Genomic DNA, 21,496 nt, shown 5'->3' with positions numbered 1-21,496 from the left:
GGCCAATAATTTTCACTTAGCAAGATAGGTCACAGTAATTCATCTTTCCTGGAGTATTCCAAATAAAGCATAAATTTAGGAATAAAACTACTGTGAATGAGGATTCAAATTAGTAATGGAGTGATATTTTGTGTCAATTTTTGTCAAATATATGTCCTAAGGCATTGTTTCATTAGCTAGCTATCTAAATGAGTGAGAATATCTGTACTTACATCTGATTTATCGTGGTCCTATGGGCAGCTGTTACTTTTGGAGAATCTGCTTAGAAGACAAATTAAAAAATTAAAACTAAAGTCTGTTCACACTTAAGAGTCTAAGGTTCCTGGCATTTGTCAGTGCTGTCCTTGGCTTTGCTGCTGGGAAGTGGATAGGAGAGAAGCCACATGCAAGGGCCAGGACAACCGTAGACTAGGACGGGCCAGGAGAGTGGAGCTGGAATGAGGACAAGCAGGAGGTCACTGGGTTTTCAAGACCCAAGTCTGGGAGGTGGTAACATTACCCCATGTTTGAGACCAATTGAGGCAGAGACAGGATCACTCAGGGGTGGGGGAGATGATAGTTAAAGGAGCAAAGGGTGAGAGGAAATGATCAAACTCTTGCTCCAATGTGTGACAGTTAAGTTTAGTCCACACAACCACCTCTAAGGATTAGGTGGGGTCAACCCACTTTACAAATGAGGAATCAGAGGCTGAGAGCTGAATGCATTTGTCAGTCACACAGGTAGTGAGTTGTGAGGCCAAAGGATGAATTGAGGTCGTTTTAACAGCAGAGATTGGGTTCTCTTCACGATATTGGTAACGAGGGACCAGGTTTGACTGAGGATATCATCTGCCTCCTTCTAGTGTTGGAGTTGGATCTTGGGGCAGCTGTCCTCAAACTGCTCTGCACAGGAGACCTGTCCCGGCAGTGGACTGTGTTCATGTGACCGCCAGTCATGCTCCAACTCATTACCAAGCTCAGGTTCAAGAGTGTGCCTGAAAACCCATTTTCCTGAACAGGTCTGTCATTTCAAAAGTTGGAAAGTTATACACACACACACACACACGCACACAAGCACACACGCACGCACGCACGCACGCACGCACACACGCGCACACACACACGCACACGCACGCACGCACACGCACGCGCACACACACGCACGCGCACACACACGCGCACACACACGCACACGCACACACACGCACGCGCACACGCACACACACGCGCACACACACACACACACACACTTTTTTTATCTACTCATCTGTGGGTTCAGGATCCAGGTTGTTCCCACATCTTCCCTACTGCGAATAATGTTGCAATAACATGGGGATCTCTTTGAGGTTCCAATTCAGTTTATGGGAAGAATCCGTCCCAGACTGATACAGAGCATTGTACCTATAGATAACGATGCTGTATTTTACACCTAAAATCTATTAAGAGGGTAGATCTCATTTTAAGTGTTCTTGCCACAATAAAAGAGGAAATAGTGTTTTTAAAAAATCTATATCTAAACAGTCACATTAATCTATTTCTGGTTGTCCAAAAGCAGCTCTTTTCTGTCTTATGTTCAACCCACGTGTCTGAAAAGGCCAAGGCACCTGTACTTCAGATCATCCAGGTTGTTAAACTTGGTCAAGCATTTTCTTTACTTTATTTGAAAATACAGGGTGCCATTCTGTCACTTAGGCTGGAGTGCAGCAGCGGGATCATAGCTCACTGCAGCCTCAAGCCCCTGGGCTTAGGCAATTCCGCCTCAGCCCCTAAATAGCTAGAATTCCAGGAAGAGCTGCAACACCCAGCTAATTTTCTTTATTTTCTTATTTTTTGTAGGGACAGCATCTACCTATGTTGCCCAGGCTGGTCTCGAACTCTTGGCCTCAAGCAATCCTCTTGCCTCAGCCTCTCAAAACATTGGCATTACAAGCGAGAGCCACCGCACCTGACCCATCAAGTGTTTTCCGTGGAATGTGAGGGTAAGACAAAAAAACTTCTGTACACAACTTGCATATATTAAACATGACCAATTACCAGGCCTTCCGCCAAGAATTTTCACATGTCTCCTTATTTAATCTTCTCACCCTACCAGGTAGTTATTACTATAATTTTATTGATGGGAAAATAGGTGTTAAAGATGTTTAATGACTGACCAGAGCCACATGGTGGGGACTGATTGGGAAAAAGGTTTTTGTGACACACACATCTATGTTTTCAATGCTCTAATATGAAGACAGAGGCAACTGTTCAATGAGGGGAGAAATCCCAGGCATTATGCAAAAATGACAGTGACATTTTTCAGAGAGATAAGTCTATAAAATTTTGTTCAGTGACACCGTAAAGGAGTTTTGGGAAAACTGAAAATTACAAGCCTTGCTCCATTTCCTTAAATTCAATGTTGGCTAGAAAGTAGCGCAGAAGCCAACAGCAAGATGTTTCAGGTAATTGTTTTGTTTAGGGTCCCGTGGACTCAAGGGCTTGGTGGGGAAAATACTTCCCAACGTGGTATAGAGATAAGGAGTATGCTAGTGAATATTTATATACCAGCTATCATGACATTTAAGTTGAATCTTGACCTGATGTATATATCATACATATGCATCATAAAATTGAGATTAATGTATATCATTTACGGAGAAGGGCAAAGAGGTTTCCTGGATATGAAAAGATTTGTTTTAACAGCTACAGGATCACTGCCTTATAATATTGAGACCATAAGTATTTGTGAAGATGCCTCCTATTAAAAAATACATCTGATCCCTTATGAAATAACACGTGCTCCACGAGAAACTAGCTTAACCTTCAACACTGTGATCATTAACTGGCAGCCTGTGACCTCCCCGAGTTTGTTCTGCAACTCCAATATTGCAGAAGTTATCTGACTTCACTTACAAGGCAGGAAGTCACACAACTCACTGTCGTGACTTTCCGCTGTAGCTCACAGGTAAGTCCCTTGCAAACCCAGCCCACGCATTTCCAAAAAGCAATACAAGTGTGTGTTTTCTCCATGATTCTCTTTACACAGAGAAGACAATACCATCCCGCATCTTGCAGTTCCCGTCGTCACTTTCCATTCACCACGGGCTGCTAGTTGCAGGGATGCAGTAATACTTGGGAGAAAACTTCAAATGTGAACCACAGAAAAGAGTGCGCAAGAGTGCAACCTGTTTGTTGAGCTTTTTGCATAAAATGTTGTACTGGGAATATAAAGTCAGAGAGAGTCTATAGAAAGAATTTACTGCAAGTGATTTTTTAACCAGAGGGAAATTGAATGTTATGTTATGGCTCCCTCACTCCATTTAAGTGCATACGGTGCACATTGTAAGATGCCACAGATAAACCACCTGCCTCCACGAGGACTTTTATTCATTGTAAACAATGTTTGTTTCATAACTCACAGTGCCCTCTACCCAGGGGCTTCCCAGTACTTCTTCCCACCAGGTTCACGAGGAGAAGCTGGTGAAGATGGCTGTTTTGGTACATTGCATGAGGCCAAATGACTGAAGATTCAACAAAAGACCTCACAATAGTTCTTCAGAAGCCATTTTCTTTCACCCAAGCTATTGCTGGGATGGCGAGGGTTTCATTATTTTTCTCAATATAAATCAGAAGGTTTAAAGAGCTCTTAAAAAGAACTGTGTGCACTTTCTGTGCTGAAGTTGTTTCTGCATTTATACCACCTTGACCTCCAGTTCTCATTCTTGGGAAAACAAGGATGTTTTCCAGAAACAGTAACTGATACTATGTACAAGGAGTTTACAGAACTATGCTATGAGCAGGTGGCACATTATTCTATTCTCAAAGATTCAATTCACTGGACGAACCCTGGTGCAAAACTCATTTTTAATGAAACGTCTTTTGAAAATGATAACTGGAACAAAAACATGATCAGCATCTCCCTTCAATAACTGTCTATGACCGCACTAAATCATAATTGCATTTGAAAAGCTAAAATTTAAAAAATGCTTTGTGTGAAGAAGAAAAATAAAAGTTACTGGGATGTAGATGGGCAAAGACACCCGAATTAAAGATGCTCATCTTTCACTAATCAATACATTTTTGCATAAGAAGTTTATCTTACCAGTTTGGACAAACATAACTCAAGTATTTTACGTAATCATGGCAACGATTGGGCTGTGACAGTTTAATGTTATTTTGCAAAGCCATAATTTTGCTGGGGCTCAGATGAGCGCAATTTGCATGGTTGTTTTCTTAACTTCTTAATCATAGACCATCTCTGAGACCAGTATCCACATACCAGCGTTTCACATGCAGCTGTAGAGTGTTACTGGCTTCCACCTAAGAATCCTCCTTCCTCCAATTTCCAGTAAATGCTCCAAGAACAAGACCAAAGAGTCCCAGCAATGGACAATAGATACAGAGTCTACCTGTAAATGTGTTTCCTTCACCTTTACGCTCATCTCACCTGAGCAGAATTATTTAAGAGAATCACATGGTATGAAGATTCTCTTATGCGGATTTCTGAGGATTCTCTTATGCGGATTTCTATGCAAAAAATTTGCATGTTTTGGGAGCTAGGCTTTTTAATTATTTTTAATTATTCTTGATTTCCATAATGAATGTGATTTCAGAGACACAAATCAAAAGAGAAATGAAGTAACCCACATGAGGTTGACAGATGCTCCAAGGAAACCAGAGAAGAAGCTCTGCTTTAACTAAAAGTCACTGATCCAGGAGTCCCCTGCATTTATCAGATTCTAAAAACCATTGTTTTCCCATTATACCCCACTGCCTCTTTTTTTACCAGTAGGAAGTAGAATCCTTTCCTTAAAGATGTGAAAAGTATGTAGGGAAAAAAAAAAGTATGAGTTTTAAGAGTTGCTTTACTGAGAATTAAGACAGAGAAAATAGTTTGTAAGTGAATACATAATAGTATGAGGTATTGTGTTTGGTTGAAAATAACATCAATCTCTACATCAGTGGCATAAATATGTGGAGCAGTTCGGTCTTCTCGTCAAATGAGGCAGTTTCTGGTTGTTGATGTGGCTCAATATCGCCATCAAGAGGCCAGTATTCAACTCTCTTTAGCCTCAATCAATATCAGCATGTGACGTTTTGTCCTCATGGTCATAAAATGGCTCCTCTGTCTCCAGGCATCACAGCTACATCCCAAGAAAGAAAAAGGGTGGTATATGAAAAAAAAAAAAAAAAAAAAAAAACTTCACTCAAAAGGGTTTTGGGTTATGTTGTTGTTGTTGTTGTTGTTGTTTTGCAGCAGACAGAGAGGACAGATATCTCTTCTAAGTATTTCCATTTTGCTGTCACTGGGGATCATTGGTTCAAGGTGAATCACATGGTGACTCAGAGTTACAAGAAAACCTGTAAAGTATTTTGTTGTTGCTTATGCTGTTTTTGGTTTTGGCTTTTCAGCCTCTATAATAGAAGAAAAGTGGAAAGAAAAAATGAATAATGATTCTGGTGTGCTCAATCCAAATTGTCTTCCATAAGTCTTGAATCATGAAATTAGAGATACTTCTAGGATCTTGAGATAGTGAATTAAAATTCTTAATTTTTGTACAGACTGAATTTGATTTCAAGTAAGTTTAGACACTATCTCAAATACTGATTTTAATAAATGAGTGTTTTTAAAAATGTTTCTTTATCTACTCTACTTCCTACTGTCATTTTATACTTATTTATTTCACAAATACATTGCATGATCCAGGAAGGAAAGAGTGTTGTATTACACAACTTTTCATCCACTAAAAAAATGTATCATTACCATAGTGGCTGTCCTGGAGCAGATATTTAATAAATGTTTGAGTGTCTGATTGAAAAAATAAAAATAAAAACACATGGGGTTTATACTGAATGCATATATTCACTAAAATCAGCATATGATAATTAGAAGACAGGGTTGAAAAAATGTTGGCAAATATGAGCCAGCTTCCCAAAGGTAATAAAGTAAGGTAAGAAAAAAAGATGCATAAGAAGAACTGCTAGTCTCAGTGAGCATTGGCCATTTCAGCACCATTTAAAAATAAATGAAGAAGTTCTGCTTCTGGCCAACATGGACTAAGAGGGATCCACTGTTAAAAAATATGAAACAAGAGCTGGAAAGACACTGGGCACCAGGTATAAACAGTGATCCCAGAGATATGGAAACAAGCATATGAACCCTGTGATTGCCCCAGCTTGCTGCCCTTAGAGTGTCCCCAGTTTGCAGCATGTGAGGGGAAACTGAGGTAGAACCTAGAAAAGTCTCTGAGCTGAAGAGACAGAGCTGGTGGCTGAGGAAGCATGAGGAATCTGGAGCTGATGGGGAAGGGTACGAAGCGAGGAGAGGACCCTGAAGATCTGGAAAGGGCCTCCAGGAATGTTGAGTGGATTGCCGGTCTGCACGTGTGTGGAGAACCTTCCTGTATCTGAAGAAAGAACCATTCAAAAGGATGACGGGGAGCAGTGCCTGGTGTTCACTCAAGGGTGAAAACAGTACCTGTTCCCAACACTCAGACCAGAAAACTTGATAATCCATGGGGCATTGAGTACAGTGCTAAAGAAGGTCTTGTTTCAATAGTAGGAAAGAATTAGCTCTAGACTGAGTGTATTAGTCCGTTTTCATGCTGCTGATAAAGATGTACCCAAGACTGAGCAATTTAATGGGCATTTATGGTTCCACATGACTGGGGAAGCCTCACAATCCTGGCGGAAGGCAGGAGGAGCAAGTCACATCCTATGTGGATGGCAGCAGACAAAGAGAGAAATTGGGCAGGGAAACTCCCCCTTATAATACCGTCAGATCTCATGAGACTTATTTGCTATCATGAGAACAGCATGGGAAAGACCTGCCCCCATGATTCAATTACCTGCCATCAGGTTCCTCACACAACACATGAGAATTCAAGATGAGATTTGGGTGGGGACACAGCCAAATCGTATCATTCTGCCCCTGGTCCCTCCCAAATCTCATCCTCACATTTCAAAACCAATCATGGCTTCCCAACAGTGCTCCAAAGTCTTAACTCATTTCAGCATTAACTCAGAAATCCACAGCCCTAAGTTTCATCTGAGATAAGGTAAGTCCTTTCTGTCTATAAGCCTGTAAAATCACAAGCAAATTAGTTACTTCTTAGATACAGTGGGGGTACAATCACATTGGATAAATACAGCCATTGAAAATGGCCAAAACAAAGGGGCTAGAGCCCCATGCAAATCTGAAATCCAGTGGGGCAGTCAAATATTAAAGCTCCAAAATGACTTCCTTTGACTCCATATCTCACATCCAGGTCATGCTGATGCAAGAAGTAGGTTCCTGTAGTCAGGAAGCTCTGCCCCTGTGGCTTTGCAGGGTGCAGCTTCCTTCCTGGCTGCTTTCATGGGCTGGCATTGAGTGTCTGTGGCTTTTCTAGGCAAATGGTGCAGGTGCAAACTGTGGGTGAATCTACCATTCTGGGGTCTTGAGGATGGTGGCCCTCTTCTCACAATTCCATTAGGCAATGTCCCAATAGAGACTCTGTGTGAGGACTCTGACCCCACATTTCCCTTATGCACTGCCCTAGCAGAGGTTCTCCATGAGTGCCCCACCCCTGCAGCAAACTTCTTTCTGTACATCCAGGCATTTCCATACATCCTCTGAAATCTAGGCAGAGGTTCCCAAACCCCAATTCTTGACTTCTGTGTACTTGCAGGCTCAACTCCATGTAGAAGCTGCCAAGGCCTGGGGCCTACACCCTCTGAAGCCACAGCTCAAGTTCTACATTGGCCCCTTCCAGTCACCGCTAGAGTGGCTGGGATGCAGGACACCAAGTCCCTATGCTGCACATAGCATGAGGACCCGGGCCCATGAAACCATTTTCTCCTAGGCCTCTGGGCCTGTGATGGGAGGGGCTACTGTGAAGACCTCTGACATGCCCTGGAGACATTTTTGCCATTGTCTTGGGGATTATCATTTGGCTCCTCGTTACTTATACAAATTTCTGTAGTGGACTTGAATTTATCCTCAGAAAATGGGGAGTTTTTCTTTTCTATCACATTGTCAGGCTTCAAATATTCCAAATTTTATGCTGTTTCCGTTATAAAACTGAATGCCTTTAACAGCACCCAAGTCACCTCTTGAATGCTTTGCTGCTTAGAAATTTCTTCTGCCAGATACCCTAAATCATCTCTCTCAAGTTCAAAGTTCCATAAATCTCTAGGGTGAGGGCAAAATTCCACCAGTCTCTTGGCTAAAACCTAACAAGATTCACCTTTGCTCCAGTTCCCAACAAGTTCCTCATCTTCATCTGAGACCACCTCAGCCTGGACTTTATTGTCCATATCACTATCAAGCTTTAGGTTAAAGCCATTCTCTAGGGAGTTTCACATTTTCCCACATTTTTCTGTCTTCTTCTGAGCCTTCCAAATTGTTCCAACCTCTCCTGTTACCCAGTTCCAAAGTCATTTCCACATTTTCAGGTATCTTTTCAGCAGTGCCCCACTCCTGGTACCAATTTACTGTATTAGTCCATTTTCATAGTGCTGATAAAGACATACCTGAGACTGGGCAATTTACAAAAGAAAGAGGTTTAACTAGACTTACAGTTCCATGTGGCTGCGGAAGCCTCACAATCATGGCAGAAGGCAAAGAGGAACAAGTCATGTCTTACATAGAAGGCAGCAGGCAAAGAGGGAGATTGGGCAGGGAAACTCCCCCTTATAATACCATCAGATCTCATGAGACTTATTCACTATCATGAGAATAGCATGGGAAAGACCTGCCCCCATGATTCATATGCCTCCCACCGGGTCCCTCCCACAACACGTGGGAATTCAAGATGAGATTTGAGCAGGAACACAGGCAAACCATATCACTGAGTATTGCTTTGGTCCCACCTAAAAAACCATAAAGGCAAGACCCAAAGGAATCACATTTTTTCTAAAAAACTTAATTGAATCCCAGAACAATATTCAAAATGTGCCAGAATACAAAAACAGCACTCAAGCAAAGCAAAATGTTTAACAGCTGGCATTCAAACAAAAACTACCAGGCATGAAAAAAAGACAGAAACTCACCATTCATCATGAGGAAAATAATCAGTCAACACAGGCTTCAACTGACCCAGAGTTAGGATTAGAAAGAAGAGCATTGAAACATATATTATAAACCTATATGTCCAAAAAGTTAAATAGAGACATGAAATATGTTTAAAAAGACAAATTGGACTTTCCAAGATGGAAACTCCAAGTGCCTGAGATACTGAGATAAAATACACACACATACATATACACGCAGACACATATACACACATACACAAACACACACATATACACACACACTCACACACACATATGCTGGAAGGGGTTAATGTTGATTAGACATTGCAAAAGAAAAGATCACTGAATTTTAATGCATAACAATATAAAATACCCAAAATGGAACATTGAGAGAAAAAGAATCCCTCCCCCTACCCGCCCAAAATGGAAAGAGCATTAGTGAGCTGTGGAACAACTTAAAGCAACTTAGTATAAGAAGAGAGACGAAAAGTAAATATTTGAAGAAATAATGGCCAAATGCTCTTCCAACTTAATGAAAACTAAAAACCCACCAATCCAGGAAGCACAACCAACTCCTACATTCCACGTGATCCTATTTCACCTTTATCCAGCACAGTGGGAAGCATTGTAGACAATCAATCAACTGCTGAGTGAAATTACATTGTTGCACATGAAAATATACGGCAATGTGGGTTTATAGAGGTTCATTTTAGATAAACTACCTTTTATTATTTTTAAAATTTACTCTTATTTATAGAAGTTGTCCACGCTTTAACACCAAATATCACAATAAACAGCTACTCGGGTGAGAAAATGTTTATGTTGATAAGAAAATTCACCACGGAATAACTGGTTGCAAACTCCCTGAAGAGCTTATGGCTTTCTTTGGTGTGTGGAAATGCATACATGATGTGGACTCCAGCAGAAGACAACAACCAACTCTGACTTCATTAACACAGCTAAGGTATATGATCTTAGTCACATCGCCAATCTTATTTAAATGTACGATTCAAGATGGCTACTTGAATATTTAATTTCAGGCAAAATGTAAAGGCAACAGAGTTAGGTCTTAAAAGTACGGGCTTTGTAGGCAGACTAGCTTAGTTCTAATTCCAGCTCTGACATTAGCTGTTTAGTCTCGGGTGATTTATTCAGACTCTCTATACCTCAGCTTCCTTCTGTAAACTGGGATTAAAAATGTTAACTTTTATAAGGAAGAGATGTAAATATTGTAAAACGCATTAATAACATGTATTAAAAGTTGAATTATTTTTTAAAAGCCCATTTCATCGGTGTCTGCCATTATATGCCTATTTCAATATTAAATCAATTCCTTTGTATTATCACATCACAGGTTTTTTTTTTCCTCCTTTACACCTGACGTTTCAAAGGCAGGAAGTTGTCTATACTTCTCCTTTCTCATTGAGACTGTTGGTAGTAAAGGTTCTTGACTGGGAGATAAGCACATATACTTTAGCCCTTTTAAAAATAAGACGTTTATTTTAAATGGGGCAACATGCCTAAATTTCTCTTTGACAACATCCTCACCCTGACTCAAATGCCACTCTGTCAGTAAGGATGTTAACCATGTCTCTACGCTTGTGATGTTTTATCTATTTCTTTTTTTTTTTTTTTTTTTTTTGAGACGGAGTCTCGCTCTGTCGCCCAGGCTGGAGTGCAGTGGCCGGATCTCAGCTCACTGCAAGCTCTGCCTCCCGGGTTTACGCCATTCTCCTGCCTCAGCCTCCCGAGTAGCTGGGACTACAGGCGCCCGCCACCTCGCCCGGCTAGTTTTTTGTATTTTTTAGTAGAGACGGGGTTTCACCGTGTTAGCCAGGATGGTCTCGATCTCTTGACCTTGTGATCCGCCCGTCTCGGCCTCCCAAAGTGCTGGGATTACAGGCTTGAGCCACCGCGCCCGGCCTGTTTTATCTATTTCTATCCTTAGCCACTCAAAAAAAAAATTTTCTTTTTTATTGAGGCATAATGTATATGCAATAAAATCTATCTTTTTAGCGTGCATTTCTGAGTTTTGACAGATGCACATAGTTATGTAATTACCGCTACAGTCAAAACACAGAATCATCTCATTACCCAAAGAAATACTGCACACTTCTTTGTCTGCTGCGTCTGGGGGAGTCATTCACTCTCCAGATCCCCAGGTCTTACACAGGGGTCAGATCTCCTCTCCTATAATTATGCGCCCTCCAGAAGGCCATAGAAATGAAGACATATGGTGCGGAGCCTGCTTTTACTTATTATAATGAATTTCAGATATATCTATGTTTTTATATGTTATTCATCATTCATTCCTTTGATGTGTGGTAAACACCAGAAAATGCGTTCAGCATAACTAGCCATTATTGAAATGCTGATTAAAACTACAATGAGATAGCACATTAAAACAACCCGCATTACCAAGAATGGACGAAGAAACAGAGCAGCTAGAACACTTACACAATGCCTGTGGGAACAGCAATTGAAAGAGCCACTTTGGAAAAATGTCCAAAAATTTCTTACAGGGTTAAACACGCACTTACCATGTGACCAAGCAATTCCACTTTTTAGTATTTATTCAAATGCAATAAAAACTTATGTTCACACAAAGACCTGTACATTAATGGTCGTGTGGATATTTCTTTATAACCCCCCCAAACTGGAAGCAAACCAAATACTCTTCAACTGATAAATGATAAAAAAAAAAAAAAAGTTCATGCATTTATACAATGGCAACTACTCAGGAACAAAAATGATGTACTAGATATTTCATTTGTGTTTTTGTTTATTGTTTGCCTCTGCCACACACAGTAGAATGCAACTTACAAGGTGGCAGGTATTGATTTATGCATTCACTATTGTGGGCTATTTTATCTAGTATAGTACCTGGCATCATGTGTTTGACACTGAATGATAATGTGTTTAAAAAAATGAATTCATTATAGACTCTACAACAGGCTAGGGAAACAGGGGCAGAGATCTACAGCTGGAAAATGCCCAAATTACACCCAAGCTGTTGCAAGGCAGACACTCCTATTGCCATCATTAGCACTGGTATGGTGGTTCCTACTGCCACCGTAGAGCACAGCACACTCACCCAAGTACACCTGCTGCTGCTGCAGCCCCTGAAAGTCAGGGGTCCCTCACCCCCACTCCTGCCAAATGGATTCCAATCAGCACATCCCACTTCATATCACCATCTTCCCTATCAATGACTTCCACAGGTTGTCTTAAGAGTAAAATCTGGAATCTTTTTCTGACAATACCTTGAAGAACAAAAATGTCCAAGAAGTAGGAAATTTTCCAAACTTAACAACTATGTTAACATATATTGGATGTTAAACATAGAATTATCATACGACCCATCAGTTTCACTCCTAGGTATACACCCCAAAAATGAAAACAGATGTTCAGGAAAAAGTGAACTTGCATGTGCATAGCAGCATGATTCACAATTTTTTTAAAAAAGGAAAAAGCACAAATATCCATCAATTGGTGAATGGGTATAGAAAAGTGGCATATCCATAAAATGGAATATTATTTAGCCACAAAAAGGAATGAAGCATGCTACATTTCACAATGGGGATGAACCTTGAAAACACTGCTCAGTGAAAGAAGCCATCACAAAAGGCCATCTATTGTATGATATTGTTTATAGGAAAAGCTGAGATTAGGCAAATACATCGAAAGTAAATTAGTGATTGTCAGGACATGAGAGGAAATAGTGAATTCTAAAGGAGCAAGAGGTTTCCCTTGGGGATGATAAAACTATTCTACAACTAGATAGAGGTGATGATTGCATAACACTGTAAATGTTCTTCATGCCACTGAATTGTATGCTTTAAATGACTAATTTTATGTTATGTAAATTTCACTCAATAAAAAATGCAAAAAAAAAAAAAATTGTGTGGCCACAAAGTCTAACAAATATCTCCTACATAGGATAAACTCTGCTGAATAAATTGGCCCATCAGCCTGATGATTTTATACTTCTGCTTTAAAATAGCACTTTGTGTAAATATCAGTCGCCTTAGGGGTGAGACCATTTCTGAAAAGACTCCTGGTGGTAAAAAAAAGTCCTGGTCCTTTTAGAAAATGCATATTTCCTGACGGTTTAATAATTTCTTTCCCTCCAACACCGCGGCCAGGCTCCCGTCCTCCATCCTGATGTAGGATCACTGGCTTTCCCTGCAGGGCAATATCCTGTGGCTCTTATTCCACTTGTAACTTGATAGTATTCTTCTCCTCTGACTCTGTTTCCACTCCATTTTAGCAGGTACTAAAAGTACACATTGTAGATATCTTTTTGTTGTTGTAAATTCAACCAAGCTTTCATTTTATTTGCAAGCAAATTCTGCATCAACTGGGCAAAGTCGACACTAGCACAAGTAACTTAAAATCCTTTTAAGAGTGGCCCACTCCAATGCCTGATGAAGTGAGCAAGGTGAATGATATGGTTATGCTTTGTGTCCCCACCCAAATCTCGTCTTAAATTGTAGCTCCCATCATCCCCACGTGTCATGGGAGGGACCCAGTGGGAGGTAATTGAATCATGGGGGTGGGTTTTCCCATGCAGTTCTCCTGATAATGACTAAGTCTCATGAGATCTGATTGTTTTATAAATGGGAGTTCCCCTGCACAAGCTCTTTCTTGCCTGCAACCATTTAAGATGTGACTTTGCTCCTCCTTCATCTTCTGCCGTGACTGTGAGGCCTCCCCAGCTATGTGGGAGTGTGAGTCCATTCAACCTCTTTCCTTTATGATTACCCAGTTTGGGGCATATCTTTATTAGCAACATGAGAACAGACTAATACAGTGAAGAATCAGGGAAACTATTTAGGCCTGTGGAGAACTGGGAGCCCCTGTAGGGGAGGAAGGTTGTGACTCTGCTCCCACTGATCTTGCCCTGTGAGAACATGGGCCAAGGGGCAGGGGTGAGGACTGAAATAGAGATGTTCATGTGGAAGTCATAAGAGGTTGCACAAATATATACCGACATGTATCCACCATTAGAGCACCACACAGAATTTCTATGGGGTAACCAATTAAATATAAATTTAAACACTGAGCACCATAAGAAAAAACCCACTGTAGAACAAATTCAATCTGAAAATAGCTGACTCTGGAATACACAGTAATATTTTATTAGAGAATCCTAATCCTTTTCTTTTCTCTTTTCTTTTTTCTTTTCTTTTCCCTTCTCTCTTCATCTTTCATTTGCTATTCTTTTTTAGTAGATTGTATGTTTAGAGCAGTTTTAAGTTTACTGCAAAATTGAGAGGAAGGTACCGAGATTTCCCATATACCCTCCACCTTGACACATACATCAGCCTCCCCTATATCAACATCAGCCACCAGAGTGGTCCATTTGTTACAATGGATGAACCCACATTGACACATCATTATCACCCAAAGTTGCAGTACATGTTAGAGTTCACTCTTGGTTTAAGTTCTCTGGGTTTGTACAAATGCATACTGACATGCATCCACCACTGTAGTATATCACAGAGTAGTTTCACTGTCCCACATAGTTTGTTTTTGAGCTTACTGTGTCATTAGACTGAACAAAGCTCTTTTCTTCCCCCTACTCAGTGTCGTTATGTTTCTGGCACTTTCTAGTTACTTTTAGAGTTATGGAGTTCTGTGTTCATTTAAATCTGTTTCACTCTTTCACAGACAAATCTGTAAAATCCTATTTTGCCACCTTAGTTGCAAACAGGTCACGTTTAGTTTAAATGGATTAGTTTAAAATGCTGCTCATAACTTATTTTTCATATTTTGTTTTAATAGTACAAGAAATGATGTGATTTTAAGGTTTGTAATGAAGTGTAGACAACTTATAGAGTAAAACTTGAGGAGATATTCTTCCCATAGGAAGTCTTTACTGAAATGCTATTGAATTAAATAAGTCTAAATATGATTCTGCTTCACTACTGAGTGTTCGTTCACTATCATTTTCATGCAGAAGTTGGAATTTTGTTATATAATATCTGATATTACAAATAGGTTTGCAAGCCATAGTTTTGAAATGTTTTTTATTTCTTAAAAAGTCCTGTTTTTCAGATTTTTGGATGAAATCCCCCAGTTCTTCAGAGTTGAAACTATTATTGAGAACAAGCAGAGAACATTTCAAAGAGCAAATATATTCTAGCTGTGAAATACTGTGAAAATAGGGAGTCTGGTAAACTGCATTTGGCATTAACTTTTCAGCTTCTCATTTAGTGTTAGAAACCTCAATTTCTTCTAGTTGAATGAAAAACATAGAATTCTTTTTTTTAAATTTTCTTTTTATTTCCATAGATTTTTGGGGAATGGGTGGTATTTGGTTACATGAGTAAGTTCTTTAGTGGTGATATGTAAGATTTTGGTGCACCCATCACCCAAGCAGTATACACTGTACCCAGTTTGTAGTCTTCTATCCTTCACCCCCTCCCACCCTTTCTCCCAAGTCCCCAAAGTCCATTGTGTCATTCTTATGCCTTTGCATCCATATAGCTTAGCTCCCACTTATGAGTAAGAACATACGATGTTTGATTTTCCATTCCTGAGTTACTTCACATAGAACAATGGTCTCCAATTCCATTCAGGTTGCTGTGAATGCCATTATTCTGTTCCTTTTTACAGCTGAATAGTGTTCTGTGGTGTATATGTATCACAATTTCTTTATGGGCATTTGGGCTGGTTCCATAGTTTTGCAATTGCTAATTGTGCTGCTATAAACATGCATATGCAAGTATCTTTTTTGTATAATGACTTCCTTCCCTGTGGGTAGATGCCCAGTAGTGGGACTGCTAGATCAAATGGTAATTCTACTGTTAGTTCTTTAAGTGGTATAGAATTACGGTTTTGATTTGCATTTCCCTGGTCATTAGTGATGTTGAGCATTTTTTCATATATTCATGGGCCATTTGTATATCTTCTTTTGAGAATTGTCTATTCATTTCCTTAGCCCATTTTTTGATGGGATTTTTTTCTTTTCTTGATAATTTGTTTGATTTCCTTGTAGATTCTGGATATTAGTCCTTTGTGAGATGCATAGATTGTGAAGATTTTCTCCTACTCTGTGGGTTGTCTGTTTACTCTGCTGATGGTTTCTTTTGCTGTGCAGAAACTTTTTAGCTTAATTAAGTCCCACCTATTTATCATTGTTTTTGTTGCATTTGCTTTGCGGTTGTTGGTCATGAAGTCTTTGCCAAAGCCAATGTCTAGCAGGGTTTTCCCAAGGAGGTGGCAGACCTCAACAAGGAAAACTACAAAACACAGCTGAAACAAGTCACAGACACTACAGTCAAATGGAAACACATCCCATGCTCATGGATGGGTAGACTCAATATTGTGAAAATGACCATACTGTCTAAAGCAATCTACAAATTCAATGCAAATCCCATCAAAATACCACCATCATTCTTCACAGAACTAGAAAATGAATCCTAAAATTCCTATGGAACCAAAACAGAGCCCAAATAGCCAAATCAAGACTAAGCAAAAAGAGCAAATCTGGAGGCATCACATTACCTGACTTCGAACTATACTATAAGGCCATAGTCACCAAAACAGCATGGTACTGGTATAAAAGTAGGCACATAGACTAATGGAATGGAATAGAGAACCCATAAATAAAGCTAAATACTTGCATCCAATTGACCTTCAACAAAGCAAAGGAAAACATAAAGTGGGAAAAGGACACCCTATTCCACAAAGGGTGCTGGGATAATTGGCTAGCCACATGTGGAAGAATGAAACTGGATCCTCATCTCTCATCTTACACAAAAATTAACTAAAGATGGATCAAGGACTTAAATCTAAGACCCGAAACTATAAAAATTCTAGAAGATAACATCAGAATTCTTAAATGGGTATCATAATTCCCAACTCTTTTTTCCCCCTCTTCTGAGGTGACTGATGAAGTTCTACTGACTGTTTAATACTACAGAAAGCTGTTGGGTGGACAGGCTGCAGGGATACTGACTCAGTTACCTGGAATCATCCTAGACCTATTATTTACTTCATTCTCACATTCCATCCAGAGACAAAGCACATCCACTTTACCTAACAACAACTGCACAAGCTGAAAACTTCGGTGGACTTGATGCTAAGGTCCTCACCAAAGTTAATTATTCTCCCTGTTGTGCACTCTTCTTGGCTACTCATGTTCGTCTCTGTGAAACACTTTTGCTTTCCCCTTCTCAGGTCATTGCCCATGGCTCAACATTAGCATATTCTTCTCATCCTCACCTCTCCAGCCCCATCACCCTTGGAGCTCCCTGAACCCCCTCCACCCCTAATTCCAGTGGGCCTGGCTCTCTTCTCTCTCTCTCTCTTTGCAAACTGCCCCATTGACATGGGTGGCTGCAGTCTCGCCCTCTTCCCTTCTCACTATGCTTACTGTCTCTTCAAGCCTCTTCCTCCTCTCCAAGTCTCTCCTCTTCTTTCCCTGTCCCATCTCTCTCTCGATGGCTACATTCATTCCCACAGCCACCCTCCCTGCCATCCTGGCTCACAGTAGTGTAGGCTGTTCTCTCTTTTCTCAGACTCTTTCCTCCAGAGCATCAGCCCATCACCAGGACACTGAGAGGAAACAAGGTAAAGGAAAGGGAGACACAAGGAGAAGGACAAGGGTCAGTCTGGGGACAGAAGAGCAACATCCACTCTGGAGTTGGCCAAGTGAGTGAGACACTCCCCATTCCCCACCTGCATTCCTGCTAACAACTCCTGAGGGAGGCAGTGAAGAGTCAGACCTCTGTAATCACCATCTCCTTTCACTTTTTTCACTTTTCACTTTCTGCTCCTGGTGGCCAGATTCCATGCCTGTCTTGTTTATCATCGTATCCCCAATACTCAGCACAAAGCCTGGGGCACAGCAGGCCATCTACAAATGCCAGCTTAGTAGATGAGTGAATGGAGATGCCATGCTCTTGCTTACAGACAGGGAAACAGGGATCTTGACATTGCAAGTGAGAGGTGAGGCCAGTTGGACTTCCTGGGTGGAGTGGGGACTTGGGGAACTCTCCTGTCTTACAAGAGGTTTGTAAAACACACCAATCAGTGCTCTGTAAAACACATCAGTCAGCAGGATTCTAAAAGTAGCCAATTGCGAGGAGGATTGAAAAAAGGGCATTCTGACAGGACAGAAACGGAACATGGGAGGGGGCAATAAGGGAATAAAAGCTGGCCACCCCAGCCAGCAGTGGCAAACCGCTCAGGTCCACTTCCACTCTGTGGAAGCTTTGTCCTTTCACTCTTCACAATAAACCTTGCTACCACTCACTCCTTGGGTCCATGCCATCTTTAAGAGCTGTAACACTCACCATGAAGGTCTGCGGTTTCATTCTTGAAGTCGGCGAGACCACGAACCCACCAGCAGGAACCATCTCTGGACACATCTTGGGTGCTCATCTGGGATCTCGCCACATGGTGAGTACCATCAGACCGCTTTCGCTTGCTATTCTGTTCTGTTTTTCCTTAGAATTCAGGGGCTAAACACCGGGCACCTGACGGCAAATTGAAAGTGACTAGCGTGGCTGCTGAACTAAAGACTCAGGTGTCAGGCTTTCTGGGAGAGGGCTCTCCAACCCCCAACTCTTCAGAGTCAGAAGCGTTGGTTTGCCTGGAACCAACTTCAGTTTTCCTGCACTTCTGGGTTGAGCCAAGTCTTGACAGAGAGGAAAGACATTCAGCTCCGGGGTCCCGACAGAAAGTTGGTTGACCCTGCAGCCATGAGCAGAGCGCTCAAAAGTTACGTCACCCAAGTGAGACTCATCCATCTATCCTATCTATCCTGACCCTTGCCTCCTGGGTCCTAATGCCTGTCAAACAAATTTCCTCCTGTCCCTCTTCCCGGAGGCTAGTCCTGCTTCTAAAAACCACTCCCTGTTCCTGGTGCTCTTCTAGTTTTGCTTATAAGGATGATTTCTAATATAAGTTTCGAGACTCTGTTTCCTTCTTTAGGCACTAGGGTCCACCAATCAGAAAGACATAATTTTTGCCCGAAGCCTATAAAGGAGGGACTATCTGGAATTTTAGGATCCCTCCTTAGACTAGTAGGCATAATAAAGGCTATTCCCGCAGCTAGGATATGAGGAGCCTCAGAAATTATAGACTCCAAAATTTGGGGGATATCTTTCCTATTCATATGATGAGAAATGAGGACAAAAGGATCAGTCTTCCAACTCTAGAGATCCCGTCCCTCCTTCAAGGTATGGCCCTCCCCTCCATTTTGAGGCTTATCATATTTATAGGACAAGGGTAAGACCCCAACACCAACAGGAGAAAACACTTAGGATTCCAACTAACAGGTTTTAGAGAATGTGTCAGTAAGGGCCACTAAATCCGACCTTTCTTGGTCTTGTGGTCTAAGAAGTAAGGCAAGGGTGCAGGTTTTTGAGAATGCATCAGTAAGGGCCACTCAATCCGACCTTCCTCAGTCCTCTCTGTGGTCTAGGAGGAAAACTAGTGTTTCCGCTGCTGCTTCGGTGAGTGCAACTATTGTGAACAGCAGGGGCCAGGGACCATTGTGGGTTCTTGGTGGGGGGAGGGGAGAAGAAAGAAAAAAAAACAGACCAAAACCATGGGCGTTTTTTTCTTTCAGATGAGGAACACTCAGGCATCAACAAACTCACCCTTGAAATGGCATCCTAAGCCACTGGGACCAATTTGACCCACAAACCCTAAAAAAGAAGCAGCTTGTTTTTTTCTGCACTATGGTCTGGCCCCAATATTCTCTCTCTGATGGGGAAAAATGGCCACCTGAGGAAAGTGTAAATTACAATACTATCCTGCAACTTGACCTTTTCTGTAAGAGGGAAGGCAAATGGAGTGAAATACCTTAGGTCCAAGCTTTCTTTTCATTGAAGGATAATCCACAACTATGCAAAGCTTGTCATCTACATTCCATAGAAGGACCTCTCAGTTTACCCTATATCCTAGCCTCCCTACAGCTCCCCTTCCTATTAATGATAAGGCTCCTCCTCCTCTAATCTCCCCCACCCAGAAGGAAACAAGCAAAGAAATCTCCAAGGGATCACAAACCCTCCCCAGGTTATCAGTTATGCTCCCTTTGAGCTGTAGGGGGAGGGGAATTTGGCCCAATCCCAGTACATGTCCCCTTCTCCCTCTCTGATTTAAAGCAGATCAAGGTAGACCTGGGGAAGTTTTCAGATGATCCTGATAGGTACATAGATGTCCTACAGGGTCTAGGGCAAACCTTCGGCCTCACTTGGAGAGATGTCATGCTATTGTTAGATCAAACCCTGGTCTTTAATGAAAAGAATGCGGCTTTAGCTGCAGCCCGAGAATTTGGAGATACCTGGTATCTTAGTTAAGTAAATAATAGAATGACAGCTGAAGAAAGGGACAAATTCCCTACCGGTCAGCAAGCCATCCCCAGTATGGATCCCCACTGGGACCTAGACTCAGATCATGGGGACTGGAGTTGCAAACATCTGTTGACCTGTGTTCTAGAAGGACTAATGAGAATTAGGAAAAAGTCCATGAATTATTCAATGACGTCCACCATAACTCAGGAAAAGGGAGAAAATACTTCTGCCTTCCTCAAGCAGCTATGGGAGGCCTTAAGAAAATATATTTCCCTGTTACCCAGCTCTCTTGAGGGTCAATTGATCCTCAAAGATAAGTTTATTACCCAATCAGCCACAGATAACAGGAGAAAGCTCCAAAAGCTAGCCCTGGGCCCTGAACAAAATTCGGAGGCATTATTAAACCTGGCAACCTCGGTGTTCTATAATAGGGACCAAGAGGAACAGGCCAAAAAGGAAAAGTGAGATAAGAGAAAGGCCACAGCCCTAGTCATGGCCCTTATATGAACAAACCTTGGTGGTTCAGAAAGGAGAGAAAACAGAGCAAGCCAATCACCTAGTAGGGCTTGTTATCAGTGTGGTTTGCAAGGACGCTTTAAAAAGCATTGTCCAATGAGAAACAAGCCTCCCCCTCACCCATGTCCACCATGCCAAGACAATCACTAGAAGGCACACTGCCCCAGAGGACAAAAATTCTCTGGGCCAGAAGCCCCCAACCAGATGATCCAACAACCGGACTGAGGGTGCAGGGGGCAAGTGCCAGCTCATGTCATTACCCTCACTGAGCTCCAGGTAAGTTTAACCATTGAGGGCCAGGAAATTGACTTCCTCCTGGACACTGGCGCGGCTTTCTCAGTGTTAATCTCCTGCCCCAGACAGCTGTCCTCAAGGTTGATTATCATCCAAGGAATCCTGGGACAGCCTGTAACCAGAAATTTATCCTGGTGGGATAACCAGGAATTTATCCCACCTCCTCAGTTGTAATTGGGAGACTTTGCTCTTTTCACATGCCTTTGTTCTTATGCCTGAAAGTCCCACACCATTATTAGTGAGGGATATATTAGCCAAAGCTGGAGCCATTATCCACATAAATTTGGGGAACAAGTTACCCATCTGTTGTCCCCTACTTGAGGAGGGAATCAACCCTGAAGTCTGGGCATTGGAAGGACAAATTGGAAGAGAAAAAATGCCCGCCCAGTCCAAATCTGGCT

General features: G+C 41.5%; 2 long non-coding RNA genes across 4 annotated transcripts in view; one reads left to right on the top strand and one right to left on the bottom strand.

Moving 5' to 3' along the window:
* Positions 1–8,584, bottom strand: part of LOC139356602 (uncharacterized) — an 86,111-nt gene extending 77,527 nt beyond the window's left edge. The window contains exon 1 of the long non-coding RNA XR_011608673.1: positions 8,519–8,584. This is a non-coding gene — a long non-coding RNA (uncharacterized lncRNA). The remainder of the gene's footprint in view (positions 1–8,518) is intronic.
* The window catches only part of LOC112428825 (uncharacterized), an 80,359-nt gene that overhangs the window by 45,944 nt on the left and 12,919 nt on the right, over positions 1–21,496 (top strand). For 2 of the 3 annotated variants that reach the window (XR_003020886.2, XR_011608671.1), the window contains exons 3-5: positions 1,816–1,958; positions 17,502–17,634; positions 18,286–18,384. This is a non-coding gene — a long non-coding RNA (uncharacterized lncRNA). Of the gene's footprint in view, positions 1–1,815; positions 1,959–3,420; positions 5,157–17,501; positions 17,635–18,285; positions 18,385–21,496 lie in introns of those variants that run through there. The other variant, XR_011608672.1, reaches the window with a different exon arrangement.

Source organism: Macaca nemestrina, chromosome 10 (genome assembly GCF_043159975.1).
Source record: "Macaca nemestrina isolate mMacNem1 chromosome 10, mMacNem.hap1, whole genome shotgun sequence".
NCBI lineage: Eukaryota > Metazoa > Chordata > Mammalia > Primates > Cercopithecidae > Macaca > Macaca nemestrina.
This window is presented reverse-complemented; position numbering and strand designations above follow the sequence as displayed.